The 16,612-nt window shown below is 37.7% G+C and overlaps 1 non-coding gene across 1 annotated transcript; it reads right to left on the reverse strand.

Annotated features, from left to right (window-relative positions):
- Window positions 1–8,371: 8,371 nt before the first annotated feature.
- On the reverse strand, window positions 8,372–8,479 carry LOC127747046 (small nucleolar RNA R71). The gene has a single exon (XR_008008851.1). It is a non-coding gene; the product is annotated as a small nucleolar RNA R71 (small nucleolar RNA).
- Window positions 8,480–16,612: the final 8,133 nt, after the last annotated feature.

Raw genomic sequence — 16,612 nt, forward strand, 5'->3', positions numbered from 1 at the left:
ACCATAAAATATATCTACCAGCCTTTAAATGACAGTTATAAAGGCTTTGAAAGCTAGAGGAATGATTTAGAAACACAATAATTCATATTTCAAAAAAACAGGGGCTGTGCGTATGCACACCCCTGCCGTGCATACGCACACGACTAAAAATGGGTGGTCGCGTACGCGACATCCTTGCTCGCGTACGCAAGTGTTCCAACCCGAATGGACTGCTCGGGTCACGTGTATTCCTCACATACGCATGCTTAGCAGAAATATCAAAAAGCTGCTAAGTCCATAATTTCTGTTTTCCACATCAATCTTTGATCGCCATAACTTTCTCGTTTCAAAACACTTTTTCTCTGTTCTTCAAATGGTGTAAACCTCTTGAACCAAATTTTCTTTCAAGACAATTTTGATAAAATTTAGAGGTCTAGAGGCCATGTTATTCTCAACCAAAATTTGCCAAAAATCAAGATTTTTCTTAAAACATCCAAAACTTAACTTTTAGAGCAATAAATGTCAAACCTTTTAAAATCTAAACCAAAGCTTACCAACATAGCAATTAACCCTTCCAATTCATATTTTAATCTTCTCTGTTCATCCCACAACTTCCTCACACATACCAACTCACCATTTTAATCAATAATCCAAATTCTCAAAAAATTTTATGACAACATCATAAACAACATCAACATTTCCATTGCAAATAGTCACATACAATATCACATATAACATCAAAGTCTCAACCACAATTTCAACATTTCTAACCCTCATACATGTCCACCAAATCCAATCATCAACAATATAAATAGTTCAATCTTGCCCTACGGTTAGCTAACCATACCTCATCAGTTATGGAAAATCGAAACCATACCTTGGCCTATTCCTCCCTAAGCCCGGAACACCTCAATTATCCACTGTTCCTCAAGATCCAAAGCCCCAACTCCTTACCAATTGAATTTTCAACTCCCAGGATTCAATTCTAAGCTTCTAATATCTACCAATTTAACTCCAATGTAACATAATTTTAATCTAATACGTACAATTCCATTCATAACCACAAATTAATACCTAAACTTCACAGAAATCAAAGTATTCACAAGGAATATGAGTTTCTCACCTTATCCACGGGTGACATCGGCAAAACCCAGTGATTATCTACCGCTAGAGTACCCCTAAACCATCAAAATCACAAAGTCTCTTAAATTCTAAAACTCAAATCACCAAACTGAAAAGGGGAGATCTGGGCACGAAATCAGAATTTTCTTACCAAATTGTTGGGTGAGTTTTGTAGAGAATTTCAAGATGAATGCGTGAAAAACATTACTTTTTGATTTCACTAGGAATAGTTACAAAGAGTGTGCAACACTTTGTGAGTTTCAATTGTTTAGGACTAGCTTGAATATGTGACATATAATTCAACCTACGGACTATTTTTTAATCTTACTTGAAATTGAATCAGAATTGTGCTTCACCACTTTTTCTTAAGTAATTGACTAAGAAATTAGCGGTTAATTAATTTAAAGAGAAATTAAATTGCCAAGAAATTGGAATTTGATTATTTATGATTCGTCGTGATTGATCATTGCATACCTCATCCAAATGGACACAAGGATTGTTTTCTAAGGAATGAACATCTCTGACACCTTAATATCTTTATCATCTTATTTTCTTAACCAATTTTAGTTTGCTCTTGTTTAATTTTTTATTTTCATGATATTTACTATTGAAACTCTTATTTTTGATTGTTTGACTAGAATAATCAATTGACTATTGTTTGCTTAATCCATTAATCCTCGTGGAAATGATAATCCACTCCCGTGGTATTACTTGATACAATCCGGTGCACTTGCCGATAGTTTGTGATTTATAAAATTCGAATCAGCTATGGCCTGCATAGTAGCAGTCATGTTCTCTATAGCAGTAATAAAATTCACCGGATTATTGCTATCGGTCATTTTGGGTCACTCATTATCTCTCCGACCTCTTCCTCGGCCAGTCCGCATCCACGAGACGTCATTTGGTTCCTGTTCACACCAAACAATTGATATCAAGAGGATCAGTCTCAATATCTCAAGTCTAGTGCTTCATAGTTCCAAATCCATGCTCATGAACAACTATGCTACATTTATCAGTTAGATAATCCTAAATAGCATATACACACATCCGGAGTATGCCCAGAGGTATAGTCAGTCCGTCCCTAAGGCTTTACAGGAACAAATTGCTCTGATACCATAATGTAACATCCTACCATGCAGAGCTTTACGCTTAAGTTTATAAAACAGAGGTGGTGAGGTATTACGACCTCTAAAGGTAAAACTGTGTATATAGACATATACGAAAAGAAGTTTACCTAGGAGCCTTGAAGAAAGGTTGAGTAAAACAAAACTTGAAAGTCACATTACACTCAAAATGGTTAAGCGTAAAAGGGATAGATAATAGCACACAGAAAGCATAATTTACATCAAATATAGAGCTCTAGAAAGTGACATATAGCAAGCTCCAGACTCTACCTGCAAGGCAAAGGCCAATTAGAGTATATATATACATATATACAACCCAAAAGTTTACCAAAAGACAAAATATAAATCCTAATACTCCAAGTCAACCTCTAGAAGGGACAAAATGAAGAACTTATATATATATATATATGAACTAGAGATTCTCAATATGGTAAAGGTGCCCAATATAAATCATAAATAATGTCACAGAAAGCCAGAGGTATTCCTAAACTCCAACAACCCATATCAATAAACTTTTCACTAAAGCAGAAATATGGTGACTATATCTACGGATTTCTAATCTAACTCTTTGTTTTCCTTTCTCTGCAAACCTCCAAATCACCAAGTGGAACTACACTCACCGTCTCCTCCACCCGCCTAAAGGATCGCTCAGAAACAAACACAAGTAAGATAGACAAAGAAAATACAAATATGGAAAGTAGATACAATAAATAGATCAAGTAGCAGTTGATTATAGTTAAGCAAACAGACAAGCCAAAACAAATGCATACTCATTCAAAACATACAAGTGCATATGATGCATGTCTGCCCTATGGCTGATGAGTCTCATCTGTGGGTTAACCAGCCAAACCTGACATGTTCGGTAGCAAACCCTGGACAGTCTCTGTGTGTGTGCATCCCCAAGAGTCAGTATATATATAATCATTCATTTATCATCTCATTGGGGGAATACGGGGAGTAAAAGTGCCCGGCCATATCTTACGACGAAGGGTCAACAGAGTATCGAGTCTCAACCTGGAGCAAGTGGTGGCAAGCCACTGCATTGATACGAATTTTGAAAACCATAAACTAACAGGCAAGTGCACCGGGTCATACCATGTGATAACTCAGGTGAATGAGTGTCGACCCCACAAGGATTAATGGACTAAGCAACAATAGTTGAGTGATTAGGCTAGTCAGACAAGCTAGGTTGAGTGGTTTGGATTCAAATAGCATAAAACAATAATCAGAGAATGTAAGAAAGCAAGTAGTGAATGGGTTTGTGAAAATACTATGAGAAAACAGTTAAGGCTTTGGAGATGTTTAAATTTCCGAATTAACAATTCTTATCAACTACTTTAATTAAGCAAAGATTCAATTCATCGTAAACCTTTATTGATTAAACTCTAATTTCTTAGTAATTTAATCTCATCTAACTCAATCAACTGCCAATTTCTTGGTTACTTTATTTAAATTAGAAAATTAAGTCAAATTCTAGTTTAAGAACCACACAAGTACCCAAAAATAAGGAGATTAGATATCACGTATCCCATTAAATTTAGATAATTAGAGAATTGTGAGGAATTAATTTCAAGTTATTATTCAAGTGATTTAACTTTTTCAATATTCAAAAAGAACTCAAATAGAAAAAGTGTTATCTTCCAATATACTCTAATTCCTAGGATGAAGAAAGAAATCAATCGTTAAATTTAATTTAATGCATTGATTAAGAATAGAATGACAATAGTATTAATCCATCAAAATAAACAGAGCTCATAACCTTACCAATGGAGGTTTAGTAGCTCATGGCTTAGAGAAAAACTTAGAGGAAAAAGTGTAAAAGTGTAGAATGAGGAAGAATAGGAGAAGAGCAGAGCCCGAAGGGCTAGATCTTTTCTCCTTTTATATATAATCCTAATTATTTTAATTTTAAATCTAAAACCCTAAAAAATATTTTAAAAATTAATTAAAAAATAAATTAAGACTTCCGTGGATAGTTGAGAATGCGGACATGGCACTAAATGCCGAGCAGTGGCGTTTAGCGTCACCAAACATAACACAACTTTGGCACTTCTGAACACCTGGCACTAAATGCCGGGTAGTGGAATTTAGCACCACCTTCTCAGAATCTTGGCACATTTTTATGAGGCTCCTAGGGCTAAACATCGAGTTGTGGCATTTAGCACTAGCTTCATAAAGAGCTCGTACACGTTACGAGGCTTGTGGCGGTAAACGCTAGGTAGTGGCATTTAGTGCCAACTCAACAGCACCGAATTCCTCCTTTATCTTCTACACAAACTCTATCCAACTCACCTGAATTTTACCTGAAATTAATAAAATAATAATGCAACTCAAAGTAGCATCTATAATGGCCTCAAACATCAAAATCTTATAAAAACTCAACAAATCTACATCCAAATCACTAAGAAAAGATAAAAAAAGTTGCTCGGACATCACAATACCAAACTTAAATTGTTGCTTGTCCTTAAGCAATTGAAAACAATATAAACCTGAGATGTGGGTTTTCCTAAGAGTTGAGTTTTCAATTTTAGCTCCTGTCTATCCTCTGAGTGGGGTTAATAATACTGTGGTCATGAATAGTTTCAATATCTCACTATCCTTTGGAGGTTCAAGAATGCCAACAACAGTTAGAACTAGAATCTGGATAATATTATGAATTCTCTCTCTTTTACTTCTAATTAATCCTTGAATGCAGTAATTTCTTCTCTTTTCTTTGGTACTTTGCACCTTGAGTTCAGCCATGTGATGGGTAAGATTTACGACGGCTCAGAAATTTAGCAAAACAATTTCTTTGTCAATAGCATAGTCAAAACCGACAAGTAACCCTCCCAATCAAAGTTTAAATTTAAATTAAAAATAACCGAGAGTATTTAAACCTCGGCTCGTCTTCCCTAGGAACTAGTGACCATGAGCACACAATTTTGGTTGCAAGAACAAAAAGTTTTCAATAATGAAGCAAGGAATAAAGAGATAAAAGAACGATCCAAAATTTCAATTAATAAACTAATGGAGGAACTAAAGAACAATGTACATAATATGAACAAATAAGAGTCAAAATTGAGAAAATTGTGTTTCAAAATATAAATGGAGCCTTGGCTTGGGATGAGTTATGGAATTCCCTCCTTGCCATAACCACAACTATGATAATTATGATGGATTAATCGCACTTAGTCAGCCCTTAACATCGAAGAATAAGTCAAGTGAGCATAATTATTATTAATCCACAAATCCTAACTATCTTATTAATTACCTTATTAAGAAGCTAGCGTTAGTGGAAATAATAACAACTTACAATTCAAGAATTATCACTAAATGTCAGACATTATGACTCTAGTATTCCATATACTCAGTTCCCCAAGTGAAGGAGTAAAAATCTACCTCATAATCAAAATTTACATTTCATCAAACACATGGTTGGCATATTCACATAACATGGCAAAATTTGGGAAATGATATAAACTATGAGCCACAAATGATCAAAATCAATGCTAGTAACTCAAACAAACATATATAACCAACAATCATCAAATTCACCAACAAGAAATCCAAATTCAACTATTATATGTATTGACAAAGAAAATTAAAATATAAAGTGTAGAACAACTAGTGTAATAAAAGAGAAAATTAATGAGATACTTACAATAAAAATAAGAAAGGATCCAAAATTCAAACTTGAAGCTATAAAATTCTACAAACCCTAATTAAACCTAAGGAAAATTGAGAGAAAACCTAATCTAAACTACCTAAAACTACTCCTAAGTGTGTTGTATGAAGTATGGTCTGTTGTATGGTATTAATGTGTGTTAATAGCCCTTCTAAATATGCCTCAAACCCTTCAGAAATAGACCTAGAAAACCCCCAAAACACAAGCCACGTGACTTTTTAATGAAGGCACGTGCAAGGTAATGCAAAGGCATCTTAGGCTAGTTTCACTAGCCTTTTTCTTTGTTTTTAATAGGTTTTATGCACTTTCTTGAGTTATAAGTAAGCAAAGTGTGTAGAAATTCATGCATACCTAGATTCATCCAACTATGATTAATTTGATGTAATTTCATGAGAATTATGCTATAATTACTTGTGTGCTAAGAAGGTTGATAATTCTCATGACTTTAGCAAGGCTTTGATGCATATATTGGTTGATGACAGGTGAAGGAAGGCATGATGAGAAGTTAAAGAAGGAGCATGAAAAAGATGAAGAAGAAGCAACGTTTGTGGCCAAGTTAGACCACCAACGTTGCCTCAAACATTGGAAGGGAAGCAGAGCAATTATCTGCATAATTTCTGGGGCCCATGTTGGAGGGACCGTTGGACATCAAACGTTATCCCCAACGTTGTAAAGAAATGAGCTTTCTGGAGATTCTGAAAAATTACAGCGACGCACCCACGTACTACACGCGTAAACGTGGATTGAATTTCTGACAATCCCCGCGCATGCGTAGCTGACGCGTACACATGGATAGGCAACGTTAGACCTCAAACGATACCTCAAATGTTGAAGGCTAATGTGTGCGATTGTGGCTTCAAAGTTGTGATTTTAAAAACGTGCAACGATGCATACACATCCATGGCGCGTACGCGTAACCTTAACTTTTGAGAATCCACACGCACGTGTAAAGTACGCCACGCGTGGATACGCATTTTCATCCCATGGGCTCAAACGAGTCAGGTATGCATACGTTTGGGTAAGCAGAGCGTTGGCCCTCCAATGTTGAATCAAATTCCAATGACAACAAAGTACCTACTTTTTCTGGTTGTTCTTATGAAAGGCGTTTGAGCCAATGTTGGCCATCAAACGTTGACTCCAACGTGAAGCATCAGAACGTGCAATTCAAACTGATCTCTTTTCAACATTCAGGGAAACCAATTGGAGCCATTTTCTTCAACTCAATTCCATCAAGGCCAAAAGCCCAATTCAGAGATTGAAGAGCAATGGAAGAAAGTGTATAAATAGCTTAGAATTTAAGTTAGAGGGGACGTCGGGATGTTTGCTTTTTTTTTTTACTTTTCAGTTGAATTGAGTTTACTGTAATTCTTCAATTTTGAGGGATGCATCTTTCAATTTCATTATCCATTTTGAGAGCTATGAACAACTAAACCCCTTTCATTGGGTTAGGGAGCTCTACTGTAATTCAATGGATCAATAGTAGTTTTTTTATTCTTTTTCTTTCTTTTCTCTTGATTTTTGTTAGAAAGCTTTCGGTCTTAATTCAATTAGATAGTTGTCTTAAAAGAGAAGCTATCCATAATTGGAATTCCTCGGATCCTTGAGAGAGGGATGAAGAATTGATGCTAGAAATGCTTTCTCACATTGGATTAGATTGGGGGTTGGATGGATATTGTGACATTTAATCCTACCAATACTTTGATCTATAAATTTGCGTGGTATAATCAGTGACCGAACTTCAATTCTTTCCATGAGTAATTAAATCAAGACATTGGGCAATTTTTCATGCTTAGAGATATTGGTGAGGGAAGACATTGGGATCCAATTATCTAAGATTGCCAAGCAATGTCAATGAGTGCATTGATTGAGGAAGAGATGAAAATGATTTGATCCGGAGAATTCAATATCTCCTAAAACCCAATAAATCCCCAATCTCTGATCTACCCATTCTTTTATATTCTGCTCTTTAATTTCATGCTAATTTCCCATTCCCATTTAGATTCTTGCAATTTAAGCTTCTGTCATTTAATTTCACGCAATTTAATTTCTTTCATTTAATTTCTTGCAATTTAAGTTTTCCGCCAAATTTATTTTCTGCAATTCTCAACCAAATCTGATTTTGCTCAACTAGCACAATTTACCAATTACATTGCTCAACCAACCAATCCCTATGGCATTCGACCTCACTCTACTGTGAGTTTTTACTTGACGATAATCTGGTACACCTGCCGGTAGGAAATTGTTGAGAGACAGTTTCCAGGTGAATCAAGTTTATGGCAATTTTTAGTTGTGTTTCATCAGTTGTTCATTTTTGTTCTCTGCAATTTTTATTTGTGTTTCATTAATTTTACCTTACTTCTTTACTTTCCAGCAAGCTAACCCACTAACTATTTGATAAATTGCTCTAACTAGGCTAACTATACTCTGAGAGGATGTGGGGAATAGATTCTTAACAAGGTTCTACCCTCTATAAAAAGTTAACAGGCTGAGAACTGAAGTGCAGACATTTAGACAGCAAGATGGTGAGACAATTTATGATGCCTGGGAGAGATTCAAGGAATTGACAAGGAAGTGCCCCCTTGATATGTTTAATGAGTCAGTGCAAATTCATATTTTCTATAAAGGGCTGAATCATGAATCAAAGAAAGCTGTGGACCACTCATCTGGAGGTTCCCTTAACAAGAAGAAGACCATTGAAGAAGCCATTGATGTTATAGAGACAATGGCTGACAATGAGTATTTTTATAACTCAGATAGAAGCAAAACCAGGGGAGTCTTGGAATTAAACCAAATGAATGAAATCTTGGTCCAGAACAAGATGATCACCAAACAACTGGCTGAATTGACCAAGCAAATAGAGAAGAATCAGGCTGCAGCCATCCACACTCAACCATCACCTCAAGGAGAGTTGGAAACAGAAGAAGAAGTTAATTGGGAGGAAGCTAATTACCTTGGAAATTCATCTAGGCAAGCTAATGATCCATATTCTAAAACCTATAACTCTGGTGGGAGAAACCACCCAAACTTTGGATGGGGAACCAACAAAACCAAGGTCAAGACCACAGACCACACAATCCAACCCTGTATAATAACTCCACTCATCAAAACTCCAACCAAAGACCATACCAGACCACACAAAATACTTATTCACTGCCACCATACCAAAACCATAACAACTATTCTCAACACCCCAATTCAAACCAATCAACACCAAGTGATGATGACATAATGGCCAAAATGGAAGCTATGCTTACAAAGCTTGGAAAAGGATTTGAAGACATCAAGAAATTCAAAGAAAAAGTGATAGGGAGTATAAAAATCCAAGGAAAGGTTATTAAGAATCTCGAATCTCAAGTAGGACATCTTTCATAGCAGATTCCAAAGTCCACTGATAGTTTTCCAAGTAACACTGAGAAAAATCCAAGAGGGAAAATAAAGAAGGTGAGATGGGAAGAACATAAGGCATTTATTCTTACAAATGAAGAAATGCTGGAAGAAGATACCAGTAAGCCAACAGAGCACAGCCAAGGAAGTTTCAAGAACAACTTAGAGAGAATGAAACAAGAAACTGGATCTGTACAAAAAAAAGAATTAACAGGGAAGGAAATTCAGAAGTCCTATGTGCCAAGAGCACCATTTCCTCAGAGACTCCTGGGAGGTGAGAAAGAAAGGTCATATTCAAGATTCCTAGATATGTTTGCATCTTTTAGTGTCAACATTTCTTTTATCAAAACTCTCCAATAGATGCCTACATACATCAAGTGCATGAAAGAGCTGGTGAACAAGAAAGGAACCTTAAAAGGGGGACAAATAGTGGCAATGAACAAGGAATGTAGTGCTATCATCAAGAAGGACATGCTTCTGAAGAAAAAAGATCCATGGAGCTTTCATATTCCCTGTGTCATAGGAGAAACAAAAATTGACAGAGAATTTTGTGATCTAGGAGCTAGCATAAATGTGATGCTGCTGTCCCTTATGAAGAAGTTGCAAATCAATGAGTTGAGATCCATGGATGTAATGATATAATTGGCTAATAAAACTTAGAAGCAGGCTGAAGGAGTAGTTGAAAATGTGTTGGTGAAAGTGGAAAATTACTTCCTCCCCATAGACTTTGTTGTTCTAGACATGGATGAAAGTTACCTCCATCCCATTATTCTGTGAAGACTATTTCTAGCTACTGGTCGAGCACTCATTGATGTAGAACAAGGAGAGTTGATACTGAGAATACATGATGAGCAGCTTACTTTCCATGCTTTCAAACCTACATCTGAGTCTGAACCAAAACTTAAAGAGCCAAAGGATTATCATAATAACATGTGCACAAAGGAAAGCAACAGCAATTCGGTAGTTGAAGCCCTGAAACAGTCCTTGGCAAATAAGCAAGAATTTCAAGAGATACATCAACCACAAGAATCAGGAAGAGTAGCTAACAAGGATCTCCCTAACACAAGAGTCAATGGAGTACTACTGGAAGAAGAGAAAAGAGTTGTGAAGAAATTGTCAAGGGGATGGGGAAAAAAAGGTTCCTACAGAAGGTTTCTCCCCTGGAGACAAGGTGATATCAATCCATCATACACAAGTCCCACCCCATCTTCCAACCATTCCATCTCAGTTGCCCCAAATGTTCATAGTAAAAAGTGTACTTTCCTTGGAACATGTAGAAATCAGCAAGGAGTCAAGTGGATGAAGCTTCACTGTAAGGGGGAAAGATTTGAGGCATTACAATCCGCCCTAACAGTAAACCAACCGTCAAGCTAATGACGCTAAAGAAGCGCTCCATGGGAGGCAACCCATGATTTAGTTTCCTTGTTTTTAATGCTTCAGTATGAATAACATCGGTTGCTCTAACATAAATTCAAACTCTCATAAGATCATGTTGACAACTATCCATGCCATTGTGAAGCATATGATTATATTCTAAGTTTGGTGTGCCTACAGGCACATTAAGATACCTTTCAAAAATTATGATCATATTGCAAATTTTACATGTGTGTCTTGGAATATATAGCCAAATATTAAGTTTGGTGTTATATATATTGCAACAACAAGGTATGAAAGTCAAGGTTTTCTTGGGTTTTGAAAGTTATGAAAGTACAACCATGTTTATAATTTTAGTTCATGCTTAGAAATAGGAAAATAAAGTGTTTCTCGTGATGGTTTAGCCAAAAGCGACACTAATCCAGTTGAAATCTTAATGACAATACTTGGAGGAAGTAACACTTTGAACCATATAACCAAACATTAAGTTTTGTGTCTTCAAGACTATATATGGTAGCACCAAAAAGAGTCACGGTTGGTCAAACAAGCATAAGGAATGCTAGTCAAATTTTTAGTTTTAAATATTAGTTGTTCTATTGCCGCCACTAGTTAGTACTTACTTCTTTTGTCTTGTTATGATGGTTAGGTGAGCAGAGAACTATTTAATGAAAGGGACGAGACAAAGAAGGGTAAAGCTAGCATGAAGACAAAAGTAGATCACATGGCCTGGAAGGGTGCTTCGTAAGGGTAGAATTCTACACATCCTTGGAAGAAGCCCTTGGAAGACCGAAGAGATATGCTTAATGGAGAGGCAAATTTTGTCTTCATTCAACCTTGCATGCACACACTCTTCATTTGTCACTTGTCCCAAAGAATCCTAGCCCTCCATTCCTCATTAAAGTTTACTATAAATGCCCTCACTTGAACCGTGCATGTGAACTAAAGTTTCACAATTTTTGTATTCTCTAAAACCAAAGCCCAATAACCATGTCTTTGTGCAACAAAGCACCCTAGCTCACTTGCTTTATAACACACCCTTATCTTCAAACACTTTCCCACTAAAAGTGCATGACACCAACCTCCCATCTTCATAAGCTTTCAACCCAAACACAGGTAATCATCAGGCAAGTATGGCATCTTCTTCAAGTTCCAAAAGGAGGAGAGGAAAGGAAACCATTACTGAAGAAGGTGAAAACGAATATAATTGATGGAAGTTCAGATCATGGTTCCACCAAATGCAACTAGGGTGGATAAATGACAAAAAGATCTATCCAGAAATCCCTTTTCAGTTACCTGAGGATGGATGCCTAGAAATGAGAGCCAAAATCAGAAAGAGGAAATGGGAAGAGCTGACCTCACCAATCACCAGGATTAATGCAAACATTATAAGAGAGTTTTATTCTAACACTGCAAGGCTTGATATGACCAAAGCCCCAACGTACAAGAGTTACATACGGGGGGTGGAAGTAGACTTTAGTCCGAAGACCATTATAAAGGTCTTAGGACTAAGGACAGCACGTTTTAATGAGCCGGGGTACCAAGAAAGAATTAATGGGAACCCAGATTATGATGAAATCTCTAGTGATATCTGTGTGGTGAACGCTGGCTGGGAGAGAGACGATCACGGAAGGCACAAGTTCATAAAAAAGGGAGATCTCATTCCTAAAGCAAAAGGTTGGTATGAGCTTATAAAGAGACCAATTCTAGGCACAGTGAACACCTCAGAAGTTAACAAGCAAAGGGCTATCATGCTATACTATATAATAGTGGGAGGAGAGAAAAAGGTTCACGAGATCATTGCAAATGATATTCTAAAGGTTGTAGAGAAAAATTATGCTGAAGCTTGGCTCTATTACCCAAGCACCATTATGCGGTTATGTATGAAGGCCAGAGTGCCACTGGAGGATGCAAACGCAACATGGCTGCATCCTAGTGGTGTGCATAAATTGTGATCATCAACAATGGCGCCAAAGACTTGGAGCTCTCAAACGTGAATCACACTTTGTCACAACTTCGCACAACTAACCAACAAGTGCACTGGGTCATCCAAGTAATACCTGACATGAGTAAGGGTCGATCCCACGGAGATTGTTGGTATGAAGCAAGCTATGGTCATCTTATAAATCTCAGTCAGGTGGATTCAAATGGTTATAATGGTTTTCGAATATAATGATAAATAAAGCATAAAATAAAGATAGAGATACTTATGTAATTCATTGGTGGGAATTTCAGATAAGTGTATGGAGATGCTTTGTCCATTCTGAATCTCTGCTTTCCTACTGCCTTCCTCCAATCCTTCATACTCCTTTCCATGGCAAGCTGTATGTAGGGCATCACCGTTGTCAATGGCTACTTCCCATCCTCTCAGTGAAAATGGTCCAAATGCTCTGTCACAGCACAGCTAATCATCTATCGGTTCTCGATCATGTCGGAATAGAATCCAGTGATTCTTTTGCGTCTGTCACTACGCCCAACACTCGCAAGTTTGAAGCACGTCATAGTCATTTAATCCTTGAATCCTACTCGGAATACCACAGACAAGGTTTAGACTTTCCAGATTCTCAAGAATGCTGCCAATGGATTCTAGCTTATACCACGAAGATTCTCATTAAGGAATCCAAGAGATATGCGCTCGATCTAAGGTAGAATGGGAGTGGTTATCATGCACGCATTCATAGGTGAGAATGATGATGAGTGTCACGGATCATCACATTCATCATGTTGAAGTGCAGCGAATATCTTAGAATGAGAATAAGCTGAATTGAATAGAAAATAGTAGTAATTTGCATTAATACTCGAGGTACAATAGAGCTCCACACCTTAATCTATGGTGTGTAGAAACACCACCGTTAAAAATACATAAGTGATCAAGGTCTAGGTGTTGCCGAATGGCCAGCCTCTCCAAATAGCATGTGAAATCAAAAATAAGGGAAAAGACCCCTAGTACAATAGTAAAAAGTTCTATTTATACTAAACTAGATACTATGGTTTACAGAAATATGTCTAAGTGCAAAAATCCACTTCCGAAGCCCACTTTGGTGTGTGCCTGGGCTGAGCTTGAACTTTACATGTGTAGAGGCTTCTCTTGGAGTTAAACGCCAAGTTGTAACGTGTTTTTGGCGTTTAACTCTAGTTTGTGACGTGTTTCTGGCGTTTTACTCTAGAATGCAGCATGGGACTTGCATTGAAAGCCAGTTTGCGTCGTCTAAGCTTGAACAAAGTATGGACTATTATATATTGCTGGAAAGCCTTAGATGTCCACTTTCCAATGCAATTGAGAGCGCGCCATTTGGAGTTCTAAGCTCCAGAAAATCCATTTTAAGTGCAGGGAGGTCAGAATTCAACAACATCAGCAGTCCTTTTTCAGCCTGAATCAGATTTTTGCTCAGGTCCCTCAATTTCAGCCAGAAAATACATGAAATCACAGAAAACTAATAAAAACTAATAAAAACACACAAAATCATAGTAAAGTCCAGAAATGTGAATTTTGCATAAAAACTAATAAAAACATCCCTAAAAGTAGCTAGATCCTACTAAAAACTACCTAAAAACAATGCCAAAAAGCGTATAAATTATCCACTCATCACAACGCCAAACTTAAATTGTTGCTTGTCGCCAAGTAACTGAAAATCAAATAGGATAAAAAGAAGAGAATATACTATAAATCCCAAATTATCAATGAATATTAGTTTTAATTAGATGAGCGGGACTTGTAGCTTTTAGCTTCTGAACAGTTTTGGCATCTCACTTTATGCTTTGAAGTTTAGAATGATTGACATCTATAGGAACTCATAATTTTAGATAGTGTTATTGATTCTCCTAGTTAAGTATGTTGATTCTTGAACACAACTACTTTTATGAGACTTGGCCGTGGCCCTAAGCACTTTGTTTTCCAGTATTACCACCGGATACATAAATGCCACAGACACATGACTGTGTGAACCTTTTCAGATTGTGACTCAGTTTTGCTAATGTCCCCAATTAGAGGTGTCCAAAGCTCTTAAGCACAATCTTTTTGCTTTAGATCATGACTTTAACCACTCAATCTCAAGCTTTTTACTTGGACCTGTATGCCACAAGCACATGGTTAGGGACAAGTTGATTTAGCTGCTTAGGCCTGGATTTTATTTCCTTGGGCCCTCATATCCATTGATGCTCAAAGCCTTGGATCCTTTTTACCCTTGCCTTTTGGTTTTAAGGGCTATTAGCTTTTTCTGCTTGCTTTTTCTTTTTCTTTGCTGTTTCTTTTTTTTTTGCCATTTTTTTCGCAAGCTTTTTCTTTTTCACTGCTTTTTCTTGCTTCAAGAATCAATTTTATGATTTTTCAGATTATCAATAACATTTCTCTTGTTCATCATTCTTTCAAGAGCCAACAATTTTAACATTCATAAACAACAAGATCAAAAATATGCACTGTTCAAGCATTCATTCAGAAAACAAAAAGTATTATCACCACATCAATATAATTAAACTAATTTCAAGGATGAATTCGAAACTCATGTACTTCTTGTTCTTTTGGATTAAAAACATTTTTCATTTAAGAAAGGTGAAGGATTCATGGAATTATTCATAGCCTTAAGACATAGTTACTGTTCATACCCTGACCGGGCTCCTCCAACTCGGCAAAATCATAAAAGGTCCGACCTCGTCCCAAGGCTCACGCCTAAAAGTCGGACCTCGGACAATAAAGCAAGGAAGGCCCATCAAAAGGAACGCAGCCCAAAACCTAAAGGCCGAAAAGGCCTAGAAAAGGCGGTTCCACAAAGATAGAGATAAAACTCCCAAAGATAAGATAAGATAAGAATATCTTATCCAGGGAAGATCACGGCCAACTACTATAAATACACTGGAGCACCCAGGTATGGCATTCACTCCACATTCTACACATATCTGCTTGGACCCATGCTAACTTAAGCATCGGAGTGTCATTGCAGGTACAACCACCAACCACTAGAAGCAGTCCGGGCACAACAAAACCGACTGAAACAACTCGAAGAGGACATAAAGAAGCAGAAAGAAACTGAACAAGATCTGAGGAGGGAGACCTGAAAGCGCAGAGAATTAGAAGAAAAGCTGCGGAAAATAGAGGCCAACCTGAAGGACCGGACAGAACGCGGCACCACCCCCGAATGTAACCATGATCCTTTCACGCAAGAGATCATGAGGGAGAAGGTACCGCGGAACTTCAAACCACCCGATATGGATCTCTACGACGGCACCACCGATCCAAGTCACCACCTCAGCAACTTCAGAAGAAGAATGTACCTAGTCGACGCCTCCAACGCGATTCGGTGCAAAGCCTTCCCCACCACTCTCACCAAGTCAGCCATGAAGTGGTTCGACAACCTGCCACCAAGATCAATCACCAGCTTCGAAGACCTAACCAAAAAATTCCTAACAAGGTTCTCTATTCAAAAGGACAAGACAAAACATGCCCCCAGTCTACTCGGGATCAAACAAGGTAATCAAGAAACTCTCCGAGAATACATGGAGCGATTCAACAAAGCCTGCCTGGACATACAACACTTGCTCACTGAAGCAGCCATCATGGGACTAGCAAACGGCCTAAAAGAGGGACCGTTTAGCCAATCCCTATCCAAACGATACCCGACCTCCCTATACAAGGTGCAGGAGCGGGCAGAAAAATATATCAACATGGAGGAAACCTCCCAGCTAAGAGACTCTTCTAGGAAGGAATCAACCTACCCAACCCGAGATCGAGATCGGGAACAGAGAAAGAAAGAAGAAACCAACTCGGACAAGCCACGGAAATACCACAGTTACACCCCCCTCCGAGTCTCCTTGCCCACGGAAGTACCACAACTACACCCCCCTCCGAGTCTCCTTGGTAGACGTCTACAGAGAAGTATGCCACACCGAAAAGATCCCACCGCCCCGACCGCTAAAACACAAGAAAGTGGGGAGAGATCGGTCCGAATACTGTGAATATCACAAGCTCTACGGT

This window comes from Arachis duranensis, chromosome 4, assembly GCF_000817695.3.
Source record: "Arachis duranensis cultivar V14167 chromosome 4, aradu.V14167.gnm2.J7QH, whole genome shotgun sequence".
Lineage (NCBI taxonomy): Eukaryota > Viridiplantae > Streptophyta > Magnoliopsida > Fabales > Fabaceae > Arachis > Arachis duranensis.